General features: G+C 33.3%; 1 protein-coding gene across 9 annotated transcripts in view; it reads right to left on the bottom strand.

Moving 5' to 3' along the window:
- Positions 1-21,932, bottom strand: part of GCN2 (protein kinase family protein) — a 389,262-nt gene that overhangs the window by 73,803 nt on the left and 293,527 nt on the right. The gene's annotated exons all lie outside the window — the stretch shown is intronic.

Consider the following 21,932-nt stretch of genomic DNA (forward strand, 5'->3'; position numbering starts at 1 on the left):
ATTTTTGTAGAGTTTCCTACATAAGCCTTTGGGTTTCGTTGATTTGCCTTTGATTTTTGTTCAGCTCTCTTAAAAGTTCCATGAGTTCTGTCGTAGGATCTTGATGATCTGCCATTATATCAATACGGTTATTTTGTCTTCTCCTCCGAGTATAAACTTGCATTCACTTCTATAGGCAAGCAAGATCGAAGACTCTGATACCACTGTAATGTTCCGAACTCGCACTACAAATACTAGAATGGCCGTACGGATACAATCACCTAGAAGGACGTCTTACTTCAATGAATGTTGTGGATTTGGGGACGCTGTACAACTATGTTGAGACCAGAGAAGATGCCAGGATGACTATACGAGTGGAAGGTTAGCTGTATGGATGTTTGAAGATGTCGTACGGTGGATTATAGAAGCAGTACAAACTATATAGAAGGCCGTACGATTATTGAAGGAAGTAAGGGATATGGACATTGCAATTGAGGGCCATATAATGACTTAGGTGACCGTACGGGGTACAAGGAGGAGTGTACAATGAAGGGAAGGTAACTAATGAAATAGCCGTACGGTATACTGTCTGTATGGTGATGTTGCCTAGCAAGGGAGTCCGTACGGAAGGTTGTGTGCAATAGGGAAGCCGTAAGTGGCTCAATTAGAGAATTCGAAGACCAAAGCTGAACAAGAGGGTGAAGGCAGTACGGATAGAGGGCTGGGGTGGAGTGAGCAGAGCGAAAACACACACAGTGACAGGAACACAATGTTGATGTACATACACAGAATGTTGATTAAATCTACACAACAAGAAAGAGAGTCGAATGCAAATGTTGATTACCACTAGAAGATAATACTCCAATTTGCTAGATACACAGAGATGAACACCAATGGAATAAGGTGAGAGCTGAGTCCCACCGAAACTGCAGTAGCCAAATAGGGAAGGTCTTTCACTTCTGAAATTGCGAACAATGCCGAACTCCAACAGGAATCCACAGTACAAAGAGATATAATCCAAAGCATACCTACAAACTACCTACAAGCCGTGCTTAAATACCTGTCGAGAAACTTTCCAAGGGTGTACAAAGATAGCCGATAGTGACACAAACTATAAAGACAAAATAAATATGGATGCGAGATAAATTAAAACAATCGACCCGTTACACAAATTAATTAAATACATTTATTTTATTACGGGGACATTAGAAATACGTTGACAAGATGGAGGCGTCAAGGGGCGACAATGCTAGTGTGTGTGATCTTGAAGCCTACAGGCTTCCTAAAAATATAGGTCAAGGGACCTCTGGTCCATATATCTAAAGAAAGAAGAGTGAACGAGTCTCTCTAAAGAGGTAGTAGAACCTCCCGCAAATCTTATAATAAAGAGAACAGTAAAAGATGAAGTGCTCCTCAGGCACCTTCCTAATACTACAGAGCTAACAAATCCTGTGCTCTTTGAACCTAAGGTGATCGATCTCGCAATGAAGCCTATGGGAACCTTCCCTAAAGGAGGCAAGGGAGATTTGGATGAAATGAAAGGAAAGATGGGAAGGATGGATGATAATGCCATCCTTTAGGTCGAAGAAGTGCTTCACATAGACGACCATCTTAACATGAAGGCCCCCGTGGGGGTTAACCCAAATAGTGTGAATGAAGTGCTTATAGATGTCCTCTTCGATGTACCCATTCAGCTCTTGGCAGGGAGGAAGAAGATGGGGGAGGGTGTCCATCAAGCAAATATTAGAAGGGGAGTATGCAATCCATCTCAATCCCAACAGAGCCCGCTAGAGGGACGAGACAAAGAAGCAATAAACTCTAAAGGGCAATAGGCCAAATATAGGTATCTCTGACAACTGTTTGATAAATTAGCAAATACTTGGAGGTGGTGGAGGTACCAAACCAGACTGAATATGGCTCTGAGTCTGAAGGGATGGGCAAAAAACTTTGGAAGAATAACGTTGTGCAGAATGGATTGCTTGCATTGGATAATTTATTGGAGGAGAATCTAATCCCTCTTGACACAAGCCCAATTAGACTTCAGTAGGATAATAGGCCTGATAACTGTATTTATGAGTGTCGGAAGTACTGTCGCTCAAGGAGGGCAAACAAACTATAACCCTTATCAATTTGTGACTGAAGGGCAATTCTCATGGCAAAGCAAGGCCCAAGAAACTTGACCCCCGGATATGTTTAAGAGGACAAAATGTCCACCTCCAAACCTCTAAAGAAGAAATGAAAGTGAGAAGTCCTAAAAGCATTGAAGCCCATCACCTTGGTCTTCCCCAAATTATATATCAAGAGCCATAACTTGCAAAAAAGATGCTAGAATGTCCAGGAAATCTTATAAACATGCAAAATAAAGACAATATATAGCCAATCTGGTGTAGTAATAAAGATGCCCAATGAGTTTGTGAATTACTCTTTCATGGATCAAATAGGTTACAAGTATAATAACTATTATAGCAATTTGCAATGGATATAATGTATTGTTGTTCCTGATCCTTATCTCTTTGATTATGCGATGAATTCTTGTGACATTGTCTCTAACTAATGCTATTTGAAAATGAGATCTTTGTCTCTTGCCAATGGTGGACTAATACCACCTTTTTTTGGATGCAGTAAGGCACTTGTAGCACTTAAGCCTACAATGTATATGAAATGATCTATTTTTTTCCACTTTCCTCTATCATAAAATGTTGACTTCATATATTCTCAAGGAGGTTGATTCATTTGGGGACATATGCTCTTATAAACCTGACCCTCTTAACAAATCACACCCTTTCATTATTCACTTAATCTTGAACTATAGTTGTACTCTCCAATATACTTAATCGCACCTTTTTAATTAATCACCGTCTTCAATAAAGACCGCTGCCTTTTAGAATGAGTAATACACATCTTTCTTGCTGGGTATTGGTCTTTAGTTTGCTACCTTAAACAAATACTATAATAACCACCTCTGATTTGTTTTTTGAAACATATGCAACAATTTAGAAACTAAAGTAGAATGACTGCTGAATGTTAGCTTCTAATACAAGAAAATACATAAAACTAACAAACACGATGCTCACAAGTCACAACAATAAACTATATGGAGTGAGGGGTTTTAAACCATCACTACTTAGTCAATACAAATCATAGAAGGAAGAAAGAGTGTTTATTGATAGTAAATGAGAGAGGGTTGAGCTTCAAGAGCTCCAAAACTATAATTTTAACTCAAATTATCACACCAAACAGCTGAAGACCACACTGCACACCAACTGCTGGAAATCCGCATCAGAAAACTGCAAATAAATTGTCATTCCAACAGAAAACCCTCCTTAAAAATTCATGAACACCAAAAATTATGCAACTATGAGAGCCAAGCAGCTAGGGTCAGTATAAGGATTGAAACCAGCAAACCAAAAGAGGGGTATCATCCTCAATCAGTAAAAACACGAACTCCAGAATATTCTAGCAGCATAAAACTAGATACCGACTTTAGTGGCCAAATGAGAGCCTCGCTCTCTCTTTCATAACCTTTAGGAGCTAATTTAGGAAAGTGTTTTGCTTTTTGTCACTATTTTCGAAAAGCACTATTGACCTTCTTGCTATTTTATTGCTTTTCCGAAAATGCGTATCTTTGCTTTTCATTATTTTTTCCAGGAAAGTGCTTTTTAAGTTTTTCAATACTTTATCAAAAAAGCACATTTTCCTTTTTTTCCTAAAAATTGTATTTTCCCCCTATTTTCTTACTATCTACAAGAATGGGACAATATAGTCCTCCATCCCCCTATTTTCCTCAAGCAATCACTACTCTAGATGCTGTAAAAATTTCTCACTTTTTCAACTAGCATCCTCCACTAGTAAGTTCTACTTAACTAGATACTCTATGATAGTCCTCTTCCATAAGGTATGCTCTCTGAAGTCAATCATTGCCTCAAGAATCAATATCAGCTTGCCTTCCTCATTGAAAGGAGGCAACTTTGTAGGAGACACATTATGCCCGAGCGCCTTCTTGAGGTGAGATAAACATAAAACATTATGCACCTTCCTACTCTCAAGTAGTTCAAGTCAGTGTTCCGGCCGAGGCAGAGGCATCCTTTCCAAGGAAAATGGCCTCTGGACTTTGACTCAGCCGAGACCTTGTAGAGTCTACACGGACTCCGCCGAGTCCCGAGCCCAAGACTCTCCTGAAATTTTTTAAAATTTTTTTAAAAGAGTTTTTAATTTAAAAAGAGAGATTTCTGGAAGGTGTTTTTTTTTTCAGTGTATATTAATTTTGAAAATGATGTTGTAGTATGTCGGGAATTTATTAAGGATTGAATCTTAAATCTTAAATCTTGAACTTTATTTTATGTTATTCAGATTTTTTCCTTCAGAAATTCATTGTTATACTTATGTGATCTATGCAAAATTGTGTATGAGTGTTAAGTAGCTTCTATTGATCTCAATTATTGTGTGTTTGATGTTAATTGACTAAATGATGCATGAGAAAATCGTTAAATCCTTAAAAATCTTTGAATTTCATGGGTTTTTTAATTTTCCGAGTCCTTGTCGAGTCCTCACCGAGTCCAGTCACCAAGTTTGAGTCCGAGTCGGATTTTGAATTTCTAAGTCAGAGGCGAGTTCGAGTCCTATAACTATGGTTCAAGTTTATAAGCCACCTCTTCAATCGTCTTGGTTGCAATCTCAAACTAACCATGTCTACGACCTCAAATGATTGCCCGCTATAGTGCCGATCAGCATATAACGTTTGCTGATTTTGAGCAAATTGCATATTTTTCCTCAAAGATCATACAATGTCTTGACTCTCATAAAGATCATTTGCTCTTGGTACTTCGCAATCACCAAAAGGTAAGTCAATAAAGCTACGATCTTCATAACCATATAAAGCTGTAACAAAATTCTCCTAGATGCAACCATGCAACCCACACGTTCTTCCCTAAAACATAACTTTGTACTATCCCTACACCTATTTATTTATGATCTTTGTTTGCTCATTAGTAAGAGGGTGATAACTAGTGCTAGGAGTCATTTCAATAGCATATGGTCTACACTTCCCAATCACCGATGATTATCTAGAGAAACAATGAATAAGTATGTACAACAATTAGTAGTTATCAATTACAATTGACCCAGTGAACAACTACAATTAGTTTGAGGAATGATTTAGAATTAATAAACCTATTCCATTGGTAGGATTTTGAAGAAAAAGACGGGTGTGAAAAGGTGCAATGAAGGGAATGATATGTCTCTTTGCAGTCTAAAAATGCATCTGTACAACCTTGTAAGATATATAAAGAACATCAAAGACAAATAGATTGGGGGAGGGGAGTGGACGGGGGAGGGAGGGAGGGACGGCTTATGTATAGATGGATTAGAATTAGGAAGAATAAGAATTATAAAGTTTAGGTGATAGTTCTTACAAAGGAGGGAGATTGGAAGGAGATTATTATAATTACATTTAGAGTGTGATAAACGATAGTTTTTAAGAAGATATCAAAGATACTTCTTACAAGGAAGACACTAGTAAGAAATGAAATCATACTCAACTATTGAAGGCATGTGTTGGTATGTTATAGCCATAATTTCCAAATTCTCCAAGACTCTTTGAGTCTTGAGGAATTTTGAGTCAAGTCACCTTGGCTGACTTCCAGTGATTCGTGACTCTTGAAACTTGGCCTAGGCAAAACTCCCTATGAACCTAGTTTTCACCAAGTCTTACCAATTTTTTGTCAAGTCCCAAGACAAGTCAACCTTGTCGAGTCCGAGTTTGGGAACTATGGTTGTATCTTACCTATAAATCAATATGCAATCACAAAATATAATATTTGAATTCTACTACGGATTTGGGTGTCATATATGCGTGTGTGTGTGCACACACACACACAGACATATATACATACATACGTACGCATATATATATATATATATATATATATATATATATATATATATATATATATATATATATATATATATATTGATAATACTGAAATCAGAAATAGGCACGCACACATACACATACATACATAGTTTAAAAACTCGGTATCAACAATATCTTGGCTGGCCCAAAATGTTTGAAAAACTTGGAATCGGCAAAAACTCGGCAAAAAATTTGGCAATAAACCAACACTTTTATTGAACATTTGAAAATATAAAATTTCTTAAAATATTCTTAGAAACACATACATACACACCAAATTTGCAGAATATATAACAATTTGAAATATCCGCCATATATCAATCAAAGTTTTGAGTTAAATAGTAATTCATAGCAATTAAAACTTAGTAGATTAACATAGTGATAGGATCACATACCAAAAAACAAGTACAACATCTGTATTTATAAATATTCTAAATAATAAATATAATTTTACGGATTTATAATTATACAATTGTCAATAATCAATAATTATAATTTATTATTAATAATTCATTACAATATTGAATATAATCACATACATAATATAAATTTATGAATATCTATAGACTGTATTACAGTATCTAAAATTTAAATTATTACAGTATACAAGTAATAGACATATATTTAAGTGTTTAATAGTAACAGTTAATTAATATAATTCTATACTTATTATTGTATTATAAATATTAAATACAATTAAAATTTTATCTACATATATTATGGATATTTGATATACTATATTATATAACACTATACTTATATTATTTCTATAGTTTCTATACATAATCACACATGTTGCTTATCATATAGGTATTAAATTTATTGAGTCTACACTCTACAGGTATATTACTTCTATGTCGGGCATTGGAAACAACTAAAAATTATAGTTTGAAATTTGAAACTATATGTCAACCTGCAACCTATCTAAAAGCGATGATCTAATAGCTGAAATACCTGTAAACCTGCAACCTGACCTGGTACCTGCGATACATATTTCCTAGGACTGCAGCAGGGCTTTTAAAACTATGTCAAAATGAAGTCGAAAAGGATAAAATCCGCCAAACTTTTAAAAAAGTCAAATGAAACATATTCTAGTTGACCTATATCCCCAGCGGTTTTACCATTATTTCAGCAATACTCGGCAGTTTTTTGTAAATTATTTGGCAGTGATTTTTTCAGAATATTGGCCCCGATATCTATTCCAATTGAATCAGAAGCAACTATGTCCTGTGAAATATCATGGTATTGGCGGTATACTGCCAATTTTTTGAACTATGAACACATATATTTTTATGATAATGATATATACCTAGCTAATACTCTAAACCTCTCACTAATCCCATTAAGTAGAAAAGGGTGGTTTGTTAGGGAAAATGGAGCCATATAGGAGGAAACTTCCAAGATTGGAATAAGTACGTATAATTATATTACGAAGCCTTGAGGGTAATATCCCAAAATAGGTATTGCAATATTCCATGGACAAGTAGTTTTTCGTCTTTCCAAAGATTGGTGATTATGAATGGTAATAAGAAATTAGGACATAGGTAGGTATTATAAATCATTGGTTGTTTCTTAATCTAATTTAAATGCAAAGTGATGTATGATTAACCATTGGTAGTCCAAACCTTCATTATGAATTTCAATGCAAACTAAGGTCTCAGATACCGAAATTATTTTATTACAGTGACGAATAACAAAGATGGTCAACCAAGGATAGCAATCCATCTGACTCTACCATACGACTTTACTTAATGATAGAACATATTTAGAGGACTCAAAAATTGCCAAGAGGAATACAATAGTCAATCAGCACATATAGTGTCATGTCCCCTTTCTAGATGACAGGCGTAGCGGAAAGTTAATCTAGGACTTAAGTTCTTGTGAGCCATCAAGTTGGTTAGGGGACACACCATGGCGCCCTCGAACCCAACATTAAATCTCAGACCATATATTATTATTTAAGAACAAAATTAATAAGTATTTCCTAGGAAGGATATTAATAATTTAACGAGTGAATAGTATATTCACTTTATTAAATGTTTGTAGTAAAAGAATAATTTTAATTCACTTTAATAGATGATCTATTAAAGTATGGATAAGATGCTGAGATACTTCTTTTCTTTAGGTCTGAAATCGCCGATCCAAAGGGAGAGAGCATATATGAATTTCAATACTTCTCTAGTTGAAATCAGCTCATATATATGAAGAACACACAATTATACCGAGGGAGGGTGAATCAGTATAATAACAACTTTCATTTTATCCAAACAAATGCCTTAATAACTTTAGATGTTGAAATCAATAATTATGCACATGAACACAATGCAACAAGATTTATGTAGAAATCAAATGTAGGAGAAAACCACAGCAAAATAATCACTTTATAATAACTTTTTTCTTTTATAATATTTGTAGGCTTCAACCTACTAGAGGCTACAACCTCTATGTTTATGAGCATTGACTCACTAGAAGCTCCAACTCCCACACTTTGCAAGCTCCAACCTAAAAGAAGCACCGACCCCTACTATTGTCTTTGTGAGCACCGATCCTAATGGAGATTCAAAATTTTGCAAAAAATTAAGGACTCCATTTGTACAAAAATGTTGGAAATCAAAATACATTGCACCATGATCTGCAGCAATACCATCTGGAGTGGAGGATGAATCAAAGCTAATAACTAAATATTGTAGAATCAGAAATTGATTTCACCAAAACTGTCCTCATATATATGAAATAGTATTCTGAAATTCGAGAGCTCTTCAGGCCAATAACAGTTTAAACTTATGCGAAACTAATCAGAGTCTGCTGACAGAATGAGTAATCCCAGGTCTACAGGGGCAAATCATGTATGTTGACAATCATACTGTTAAGAAAACATACAAATAGTGCAGCCGACACTCAAATTTAACAGTATCAATTATTAAGGATTCATTTTCAAATGGTGTTTGGAAGGTCATGTAAAGGAAAGAAAGTAATTCAAATCAAGCAATAATTCAGCCATGCACTATATATTCAGTGATTACTATAAGTAGCAGCGGAGGAATTCAGAGTATGTATAGTTTGATAATACTGCAGCAGTAATGTGAAAATAAGATCCTATTAACAAAGTATCGGGGAGTTGTATATAATGGAATATCAAGTCCATCGTTATTTCTCAGGCAACGATAACTACCATTGTTTGAAGTCAAGAAGTTCTACATAGAAAAAACTTCACAGGAATACCCAGCACATACAAATCAAAATTGGAAAATACAGACATGGGATCTTCAGTGTCACATGTCATGTTACAGGCAGAATTGGAAGTTCTGAATTATTCAGCGACAATTTATTATTATTTCGAACCTTGAGAGCTGTCTGAGCATGAAATTTGTATTGTTGTTATCATTCACCTCATATCTAACAATAATGTGTTCCTCCGCAGGTCTAAAGATGTTCGCAGAAGAAAAATCTATGTAGAAGCAAAATTTGGAATTCACGACAAAAACCAGATATGAAGTATTGTATTGATGTTTGTAGATGGGAAATGCCTAAGCTTGATAACAAAGGTTAAAGACTCTTACATGGAAACAAGGAGTTGCAACAATATCAAAGAAGTTGATTTGCCCATTTACAGGAGCGCTATGTTATAAATTGCAGATGGAAGGATTCCATGCGGTCTTGGAGTATGCGAACGTTATATGATTATATTTTGAATAATGTTTGTCGCATTCGCAAAACCGGAAGAGAAGCTTGCATGAACTTAGAATATGGAAGTCTTAGGCCTATTTATATGTCAGAATGAATTCTTAAAATAAAATTGATCCTAAATCACCGTTGAAGGTAAGGAGGCAGAATTATGTAAATTGTTTTATGTTAGTTATGAGTTATGGAGAGATGCGTTGTTTGGAAAAACAACCGATAACCCTTGTGGTTCAATGAATATATGATGTAAAATTAAACAAAGACCACCGTTGATATCTCTTTAAAAACTCTTTACATTCCTGAAGCATATATGTTATTAAAATTCCTTCCTTGGAAGAAATTGAATTTTGAACCAAGCTCCTGGATATTGAATTATTGGGTACATATTTCGATATTGTGTGAGATAAAATTGTGTTGAGTGGAGCATCAGCATTTGAGTGTCATCAATATGAATTTCTCTACAATATACTATGTAAGAATTTTTATTTTGCTTTAGAGTTAAATTACTATATAATTTCAACCTTTATGATCATTTTTATCTTCTATTAATAATTTGCTATTACGATAAGGGGATCAAATTGGTAGTTGCTATTTAAACCCGATAAATACAAATATTGTGAAATATTGTAATTGTTTCCTTATTTGTATCTATTTTGTCTCTATAAGAGTTAAAACATTATAGACTGGTTCAAATACATATAAATACAAAGTGATTTGACGCATCCTGATAATTCAATTGTTTATAGATTTAATATAAATAATATCATAGAGTTGTATGTGAAACATATAGTTTTGACTCTAGCGCCCTTTTAAATTTCAGCATTGATCATTAACTCGCTCATGATTTTCAATCTATATGCTGGCAATATTCTAATCTCTTTCCTTTAAGGGTTTCGTATCTATTTGTTTTAATAATTCACTTTTAATCTTATTTCAACATTCACAAGTTTATTAAAGTAATCATATTTTTCAAAGATTAATACTCACTATTAGCAATCCAAAAGTTTCCTTAACCTCTTGCCATTTCGGGAAACTATTTTTGCATTGAATTTATCTGCTATAAACATCTTGGATCCAAGTTTGTTATCCAGGATCAGGTGCACCAGCCTTGGTTTTGCAGAGCCAAAAGTGCAGAGGATCTAGATCGAATTGATTGATCCTATCAAGTTGGCCACAACTGATTAGATATCCCAACATCGAGCAGGCAAGGCTCGTAGAATTTTAATCTAAGATTTTGGGAACCAACAGATTGGCGACTTTATTGGGGAAATTGCAAGTAAGCTTTGCATACTTGTTCCATCAAACTAGTGTAGAGACTCATTAAAACACAATTTTTTGGTAAGATTTAGATTTTGTTTTTTCTAAACGTTTGCCAAGATCGTGAATAAGTTATTAAGTTTAATTTCAGTATTTACCATTTGTTGTTTTATACTTTTTAGATTCTATAAATCAGTCTTTTATCAGCTTTTAAGCATAAAGTATATAAAGTGCTTCCTAAAGTTGAAAATTCTAGGTGTGTTCAAAGTTCTGATTTCCACTTAATCTGATTTTTTTTTCCCATCTACATAAACTTTGAAAGAAACTAAATCTAAAGTTTTATTGATATTTTCAGAAAATCACTTTTCAAGTTATTATTGACATTTACTCTATTGGGAAAGCACCTAGACATTTATTTCTTTCTTTTCCAAAGAAAGTGGTGACTCTATTGTGTATCATTAGCATATCTTATTGAAGAACTAATCTCTGCTTTTGAGGTGTATGTGGAGAAGAAGGTTAGTGAATCCCAGACCTAAAAGGCTTGAGCAACTAACTTTTGAGAAAAAATCAAGAAAGAAGAAAGGTAAGTATCAGAAATCAAAGATGCTTTATACAGGATACAGAAGTTTTCAGGAAAGAACTAATAAGCAAACTGAGGGGGACAATTCAAGTCATAATAGCCCTGAAAAAGAGGAAGAGAACTATAATCCATTTTTTCATACTCCTAGGGTGGATGAAGAGCCGGATTGCAAGATAACTCAAATTGAAGATGACAAGGAGCATGAACAAATAATGCAATGGAATATGATTATAAAGAAAATGGTTGAAACAACAAATGGCAGCAATACGATATTGGCGAAGACACAAAAAATGCAGCCAGATCATATCCTTGAAAAAATAGGAATATAGAAAGAGCATATTATTTCTCCACTTGGTAAAACTTGCAACGAAGAGAAGTTAGATAGGTGGAGAGAAGAAAGATCTGATCAAGTTCAAAATGAAGTAAATACGTCATCAAAATATAATCCACCTCACAGAAAGAATTTGGAATTGCAATTCGCCACTAGCCATGTTAATCCACTATATGAGAACAAAAAAGATAAAAATCAAAATAACAATTTTGATATTCATTTCAATAGTAATCAACGGGCTTGGAATACTGAACAACACGCCAGAGGAGTCCTGCAAAATAGTGGGAATATCAAACAACCTTATCGTATGAATCAAAATAATATCAATAAAATAATCAAGGTTATAAGATACAAAATCAAGGGATTGGGAATCAAGCAATAAGGCAGCCATGACATTTGAAAGATACAGACAGCTTGATTTTGGTGGGATTAGAGGATATCCCAATCCAGTCTCTAATGATTTAAGGAATGCTATTCCAAAATTTTCAGAAAATGGGACAAAATTTGCTAAGCGGCATGTGATTAATTTGAAAAACATAATCAAAGATCTTGAGGAGGATCATGAGGATGTGTTCATGAAACTCTTTGTGCAATCATTAACTAAGGATGCTGCAGACAGGTATAGAAGTTTGCCAGATGGATCCATTTCTAGATGGTGTGATTTTGTTGATCAATTTATTGAGAAATTTGGTGATCACAATGACACATCCTTTGCGTCACATGAATTGACAAGTATTAAGAAGAATATAAATGAATCAGTATCAGAATTTAATAAAAGATTTAACAGAGTTTTAATCAAGATCCCTAGAGAGACTAGACCAGTGGATTCTTTCCTAATTGATTTCTACTTAAGTGCATTCGATAGTAAAACTCATTATGAGATAAGATCTCAGAGACCCTCTTCGTTGCCACAAGCTTTCAAAGTTGTTATGACGATTGAGAATGACAAGAAAGCAGCAGGCAAAATCAACAAACGGGATGATCCAAAATTATATAATCCTAAAATCCCTAAGAAAGATGAATTAAAAGAGATTATGGACATGCTCAAAGATATGAAGACTAAACAAAATAGAAATGAAAGGCCGTCATTCCATAGAAATGATAGATCAAGACTTCAAGACATGCCATACACTACAAATTGGAAAGATGGAAAACCAGAAAAACCGAATTATGTCAAAGATACCCCAGATCCTTTAAAGAAAATCAACATTGTTAATGATGGGTCATGGCGTGATATATGTAGGCTCCCCCATGATCCTAAGTATTGCATTATTGCACAATCTATTTTTGAGAAGGAAGACCAAGAAAATGAAGAACAACCTGTTGTTAATGCCATATCATCAGAACCATTATGGGTCAGAGATGAGGATAATTCTACAGAGCAAGACCAAAATTCTGGTTATCACTACAGGAGATTGAATCGGCAACATTGTATCCAATAGGTGCTTCCAGATGAGAAAGATTTACCTACTTTACGGAAATTGACAGGTTGAGGAAAGGAAAGCTTATACTATCGCAGCTGTAGAGCATGCTAAACACATCTATCAACGGAGAAATAAAGAAAGACAATACTATTGATCAAGGTAATCCTGCTAGTATATTTGCAAAAAATCAGCAATAGGTAGAAACATCTAAAAAATATGGTAATCAAACTCAGGGTAAGCAAAAAGAAAGTAACCAGTCTCCTAAGCTAACCAAGCAGCCGGTCAAGCACAATAGTGGTAAGCAAATATCTGACTGTCATAATTTCATTAATCATGCATTGTCTCAATTGAAAATTATTGTTCCTCTAATGGAAATGATGAAATTTCCTAATTATAGGGAGGAAACTCTGAAGATACTATCTAGCCTAGAGGATATTAATAATGAACATGATGCAAGAAGTAATGAGGAATCACTTGTTGTGTGTCTAGGGAGAGCATTGAATAAAAATTCAAATCAAGTAGATCCGTTTTATTTAACACTGCTGATTAATAATAAATTGGTAAAAAGTTATACGAGTGATTTGATGCATCCTGATAATTGAATTGTTTATAGATTTAATATAAATAATATCATAGAGTTGTATGTGAAAACATATAGTTTCGATTCTATCGCCCTTTTAAATTTCAGCACTGATCATTAACTCGCTCATGATTTCCAATCTATATGCTGGCAATATTCTAATCTCTTTCCTTTAAGGGTTTGATATCTATTTGTTTTGATAATTCACTTTTAATCTTATTTCGGCATGTAATCATATTTTTGAAGATTAATACTCACTATTAGCAATCCAAAAGTTTCCTTAACCTCTTGCCATTTTAGGAAACTGTTTTTGCATTGAATTTATCTGCTATAAACATCTTGGATCCAAGTTTGTTATCCAGGATTAGGTGCATGGGCCTTGGTTTTGTAGAGCCAAAAGCACAGAGGATCTTAGATCAAATTGATTTATCCTATCCAGTTGGCCACAACCGATTAGATATCCCAGCATCGAGTAGTCAAGGTTCGTAGGATTCTAATCTACGGTTTTGGGAACTAACAGATCCACTACACAAAAACTGCTTTTCCACCTTTACTATGTTGCTTTCTTCAACAGCTGATGGACACTTAATTCAATTTCTTCAATCTGAATATATTTTCACTAAGCTGCTATATTCTCTCTTCCATACATATCCTTTTATTACTCACAAATTATGCTATTCTCACTTTTCCTTCAGACACACCACTCTTATTAAAAATTCTGATATTTATGTATAGACTATATACATCAGATCAAAGATCTGATTATATACTTTATTATTGTACTCCTTTCTTCTCTTGTTTTTCTTTCATCTTCTTCATTATATGTGAAAACTCTAGTTTTGAATATTTGTATAATTGTTTTCTGCTCCACATCTACATATGTATTTGCATATATTTTCTTCTTCCTGTGCTGTATATATGCCTTTATTTTTTACCTTAAATGATCTTTTCATTCTGAATTTTTACAGCATACTTCTCTTTTTTATTCTGATTTTTCTCTTCATACTTCTTGACTTCTTATCTGCTCAAATCGTTTCTCTCTCCAAAATTTGTTTCCTTATATATTTGCCAAAGGAGATCATCAACCACCCATCACATCTCTTCATTTATAGTTTACACATCTTTGTATTAATCAATTACTTTAATAGATTAGTTTAGTAACACCCTTTCAAATATATTTCCTCAATCAATCGTTAGTCTCCAGATTTATTTTTAATTCTCTATTCAAAACGAGTATTCACTAAATCTCTATAATACAATTTATGTTTTTCTGCTGCTGTGGACATAATAGTCTTTCGAAGCTCATTTAACTCAATGCTCGATGCCTTCAATTGTAACTTGACAAATACTTCCAGTATGTCATGTTAATCAAATTGTATCTTCATCGTTGGCATGTATTGGTTTCATAAGTCTTTGACATAGCTTTGTTCAAACCTTCGAATTTAACTCCAATATTTATTGCTGCCTTCCATTATGCTATGATTTGTTTATCCCAGCTTGTGTAACATTAATACAACACAATATCCTTATCATATACAGGATACATCGCTTGAGTCAAGGGAAACGATTTTGTCATTTGCCGGCATAGTGCCTTTAAAGATTATGTCACAAAGAATTTAATAAATAACCTCAATTCAATGAATACATAAACCTTATGTGATTAAGGAAGCCACACATCCTCACAAAATTATTTATAAGGTACTAATGTAAATCTTCTGAAATACCAATATCAAAAGATGTGAACATTGAAATTTATCCTCATGCAGCAATGGCGACAATCTTCTCTTATCTCAGGTCGGGTGACATATTTCACAATTTTCAAGCATCTATCACTGCTTCTTGTTTTGTTCAGCATATACCTCTCAGCTTTTGAATTTCTATCTCATTCATCCCCATAGATTGCTAACCTATACCTCTGGCTCGCCAAAGTAAGCCAACAAAAGAATTGCATAGATATCAGGCTTCCTAAATAGAGAAGCAATCCAATCACTATGAGTGATTGTGAAAATTGAGCAAATTTATACTCTATGTAATCTGCACTCTCAAATCTGATCGGATCTTCCTTAAATAGGCTCTGATACCATGTTAATGATTGATTAAACTTATAGAAAATTTAGAATATAGATTCTTTTTCAAATTTTAGAATCTCTTATGCAATATATTTACTAACCAATCACTTTTGAAGGTTGAAATCAGACAGAATATATGATATAAATCTTCTTGATACAATGCTTGTGTATATGAACAATGAATATGAAATGGCTCTTCAAATGGATAAGAACAATAATGTACGAACAGACCTTCAAATATATATGAAAGCAATCTGTTCTTTGAACAATGATTATGAAAGTCGATCTCCAAAGAATTTATACTGTGATAATGATCAGCGCTTCAAATATATATATATATATATATATATATATATATATATATATATATATATATATATATATTGTTGTTAACTGCACTTCAAATAGATTTGAAATTAAACAATGAAGTATATTAATGAATATATATCAATGAAGATCGAACCAGTATGCACTGATAGATTACTGTATATATCTCTTAAGGTTTGATATTTACATGTCAACAGGACGAGGCATACTGATGAACTGACATGTCTATTCATCAACATGTCTTTTATACTTACCTCTTCATTACCTTAACATATACAATTGTTATTGGTGTTTATGCAAACACAATATAACAAATACAAACCCAATGATCAGACTATAATGATAATACAAATACAAATCGGTGGCTGTCAGTATGAAGCCAAATCTTGCAATAGAAAATGCCAATAATATCCGATCTGTCATGTATCTCGATCAATATGATTTGATCATTTGAAACATGATGTATATCTGCAGTAATATACTTGGAATATATTCAATCTGATTTTATGGATAGTCAGTTTGCTTCAACAATAATATCAATATCATGATATGATTTCAACTAATAAGTATGTATGTATATGTATCAAAATACACAATGCATATTGATACATATACATGCATACGATCATATTGTTATCCATACTTATCTGACCAAAGCTACCAATTTCAACATGCCTAACCTCCACTTTATACTGCCTTGCCATTTTACTGGCATCATATGGCTGAGAGTCCTTCCATATGTTTCCCAAACCTCCACTTCCTACAACCTCACCATTTTATTGGCATCATATGGCTAAGAGTCCTTCCTTCAGTACAGTTGAGGATCTTCCACATATGACCAACTGCTCTAATTTTCCCTTGCCTGTAGGCAACCTGTTGCTCCCGTACGATTTGTTTCTCCAATACAACATACTGCTCTATCCATACAGCCTGTTGTTTACAGTATTGTACTATATCTGTATAGCCCTAGTATCACACGTGCAGTATATGACACCATCTCTGCAACACCATATGGGCCCTTTGCGAATCCACTATATGACCCCTTCATCATACAGCATTATGCAGAACATTGTGTACCGCCTCATTGGCAGAAGACAAATTCCTTCCCCTCTGGATTGCATCTTTCCTTAAGAGTAGGGTGAAAAGAATTTATCCATGACATGTCCAAAGTTGCTATTTTCTAGCTTCATCAGCATTTTTTGGCATCTTAAAAAGATCATGAAAATGTACTCCATGGAGTTCTGCATGGTCTTGAATGACCCCAGGAGGGGCACTGCCCCTCGACCCCCACAAGGGGCATTGCATCTTCACTTGTTGGAGGTGTTGCGCGAGAGTACAAAACAACTTTGAGTTTGCATAGTATAAGTGTCGTCTACACTCTTGTCATCAGTCTTCCCAAATATTAGTTGATGTATAGTTGTTGTCTGGCAGACGAATTCCCTTTTTGGGAGGAAGATATAGTCAGCATATAAGGTCTATTGTTATGTTTGATAATATTGGTTATCCAAGAATGTATTAATTGTCCATGTTAAGTTAGTTGTCAATCTCAAGTAGTTATCTGAGTTGGTTGGTCAATGGTTGTGTTCGGCTTGGCAATAATCAAGTCCTTTAATCATGTTGTGGATCGTTAAGGTAGTGTAGTATAGTCGAATGCATTGGAATCCTTGGTTGACCCTCTCTATTGTTCTCTTTGTAATAATTTCATGAGAAAATAAAGGCATATTTGTTTGATCGAATTGTTTAGGTTTGGTCGTTTTTTATGCTTATCATTTTATTTCAATCATATTTAGGATTCTAGCTCAATAGATTTTCTCTTTTTTTTTGGTGGATCAATTTTTCAATCTATCTTAACATTATAATTTAGTTTTCAAATGTTTTCGGATTCTCATAAAATGTAAAAATGGATTTTAATATTCTTGTTGTCTTGCAATCCTCTGTCTCCCTAATTGACCTCCAATTTGTCACCAAGACTTCTTTAAGCGAAACAAAAAGACATTGTCCCCTTGACATAGGAGACATTTTTGATGCAAAGAATCAGCACAGGAATGGGAAAATCAATTTTGAGTACACGACACAAGGGGTACAAGAAAAAGACACCCTACAAACTTTGAAATGTACACAAACTTAATAGAACAAAATTATTAAAAGATACATATGAAAATTTATATTTAAAAGATATCTATGGAATGGGAAACCAACTATACTAATCCTCTAGAGATATCAAGAATTTATCTGATTCAACTTGTCCCAAGCATGATCATATAGAATAACCTTGGACTCCATAGAGTTCCTAGAGACATAATTCTAATTTATAGTTTTAGTGATAACATATTTGGGGCTGTTCAAAATTATTTTTTTATTTTTTTTCCAGCACATTGCTTGTATGGAAGTTAATCATTAAGTTTTAACCCATACTATGAAAAATGGATAATAAACTTCAATGCATTTTTGCAGAAGCTAATAATTATAGAAAAAATTGTTTTTCATGTACTTCATTATTTCTCAAAAACAAAAATTCAAATCCAAGCAATGTCCCCATTTAAAAATAGAACTTTAATAATAATCAAGTTACCATATTCAGTTTGGCAACTGGAAATTCGCAAGTCGGTTCGCTGTATATGCGAAGTCAATTCATATTTGATTCCAAATTGCAATTTGAATGTAAACTTCGATGTCAATTCAATTATAGGGAACCGGGTCAAATATGGCTCCATTTTGAGCGAATGTGAAACCACGGGCATGAATTTAAAACAAATTTTGTTTTGGTTGACTTCAACGGCAATAATTTTAATTTTTTTTTACTAATATCTTAATGTAAAGGGTAAAGTTGTGATAAAACTAGAAAGCACGGCTTGTAAAGTCAATGCAATCAGACATTTCAATGTTTCAATGTCGTGACTCACAATTGATCTTGAAGCTTGACTTTTCAATGATTCATTCTGTAGCGATTTTGCAATTAGAGACTAAGTCAATTAGTATAAAAGAAAGGATGTGTGACAGCCAATAAGCTCCAATACATTATGCAACAATCAATGATGTTTCAGATAAAAGAACATAATGCCTGAAGCAAATAATGGATATGATATAGCTGTACAAAAATGATATTTTAAATTCAAATTTATCAAATTAAACAAATTTTAATGCACTAAAATATAATAATTTTGGCACCAAAAGCGTCTCAACCTGTGATAATACAGTTATGAAAAAGATAAGAAACTAAATCTAGAATATGTGAATGGATTTATAACAATGTAACTGGTTTATTTACTGCAGGCCGTGCATCTGGAGCCATTTTGAACCTGGTCTCGATTGCAGATAGATCCAAGTGGGGGTTATTACAGGGGGTGATTTTTGGACTGTGGTACTATCCTGGACAAACCCAGATGGATCTGTCAAGAACCAAAAGAATTTTGTTTAGAACCAATGCAATAATTTGTTAATATTTGTTTTTTTTTTTTATTATTACTTTTGACCATGTCTGGGGAAGACAAAATTGGGTCTATGTAGGTAGTTTGCATTTTTAGTGCCACATTTGCAATGTTTTCTGCTCCTACAAATTTAATCATGAACTCTAATTGCCTTTATAAACAACAAAACAAGAACATAAACCTTTGTCCTTTATTTATTTGAGTTAAATCATGTTTTACTGAATTTATTAATAACTAGCGTTAATCAGTTTTTAGAATTAATAACATATTTATATTAATATTAACTTTATTTATTATTTTATTGCTATATTTTATATTAACTTTATTAATATTGTATAAGGCTCATAAATAATCCTTTATATTTAAAAAGGATTAGGAAATATATATATATTGACTCTAATATACATATATATAATTTTTCTTTTTAAAAAAAGAATCTTGCATGAACGAACCCAAAACGAACCGAACCCAGTCCAAAAAAAAATTAACCAAATATCGAACCTGCATACCAACCAGAATCTGAACCAGCAACTTAGATAATAATTTGACAATACAATATTATAAAATAAATAATGATAGTAAAATCATATATTAATATAAATGTATTAAAAATAAGAAATAATAATTAAATATATATAATCTATTATCAATAAAAACAATATTTAGTATATGATTTAAAATAATTAAGTTTTAATAAAATTAATTACAAAAGAGAATATATTGTAGAAAGTATGTTACCTTTCTAAATAGGATTTAATAATATATAATAATAAACACAAAATAAATAAGTAAATAAATACTATAATATAAGTTAAGATAAATTAAGTAAATCTAATGAAATGCAAAGAGACATGTAATAAAAGAGACATGACTCCTTCAAATTAAAATATAAAAGGGAGGACATTTCATTTTAAAGAGGAGGGAAAAAGAGCAAGCGAAGATAGGAGTTACAGAGGGATTAATGGAAGAGGAAAGGAATGAGAAGAAAATAAAGGGCAAGTTGAAATGTTGAAAGGATGTGACTCTTTGAAAGGGTTGTAATTATGAATGGTTTTGACTCTTTCAAAAGGATGTAATTATGAAGTGTTGTGACTCTTTGGGAGGGTTGTAATCATGATATGTTGTGACTTTTCGAAAGGATTATAATTATCAAGGGTTGTGACTATTTAGGACATAGATGTCAAAATAAATATGGAAGGACTGGAAAATAGTTATATTCAAAGAGAGCTGGATTGCAGAACCATCAAAATAGATGAAATAGAGAACTAACTCAATATATATTTTAAGAAGGAATATAGAGAAGTAAAATAATATATTTTCTGTGAAGGACTATACATTGCAGAATTAAAGGGAACCAAAGGTATGTTTATTTGATATTCTTTACATCAGAAATAAATAAAAATTATTTGTTAGATAGAATTACCAATCAAGAATTGATAATCATGTTTGAGATGAGAAATTCATAGTTCTCATAGAGACCAAGTAAGAATTTGGTAGAGGGCATTCATACTTGAATGTCGGGATTCCAAATTGGAACCCAATGAGAGATTAATAGAGATCCTCTTAGAAACTATTTGTGTGTGTGTGTGTGTGTGTGTCTGTGTGTGTGTGGGTGTGTGGTTAGTCATGTTAAAGATCAGAGTTATCTGTTAATATATTCTCGTCTTAATTTCTGTTTGTGCCTAGGAATGGTCAACTTCTGCAGAAGATATGGAAGACTGAAATAAGTATGTGTTCAATGTCTTTTGCAGTGAATGAAAAGCGTGGTTAAGTATGACCATGGGGAGCCATGTCCCCGATGGAGAGTGACTCCACCATGGAGTCATGTCCCATAGGGTACATGGTTCTCAATGCTTAGTAAGACTAACAATTTGCTTTATAACTTAAGAGAAAACCAACTCAGTCGATAATTAATAAACCAGTTAGACTAGCACTTAGTCAATCAATTTGAATTGTTATTATGTGATATATATATATATATATCCACTCTAATATATTATACATAAAAAATAACTAAATAATTATATTGAAAATATTATATAGACTAACACATTAACAAATCATATGCATATGTTAGAGACAAGAGGCTTGGTTAGAGGTGGGATCTCTACCAAGTATGTGTTGTTAATGAGCCCACTTGTTAATAGAGATCCTAGAGGCCTTAGAAGGCACTCTTAACATGATTGTTGTCTGATTGAGAGTTCTTCTCATTAGACAGTTAGGTTAATCTGAGTAGAGCCTCCTTCTAAGCATTATGTAGGTTTAGTATGTTTCATATTCATATATGGTTATGCCATCTTTTTCATATACTAATAGTTGTTACAGGTTTTAAGCATAAAATACTCAAGCCAAGAGAAGGCACATT

The sequence above is a fragment of the Cupressus sempervirens genome, chromosome 5, assembly GCF_028749045.1.
Source record: "Cupressus sempervirens isolate cs-2001-9-10 chromosome 5, ASM2874904v1, whole genome shotgun sequence".
Taxonomy (NCBI): Eukaryota; Viridiplantae; Streptophyta; class Pinopsida; order Cupressales; family Cupressaceae; genus Cupressus; species Cupressus sempervirens.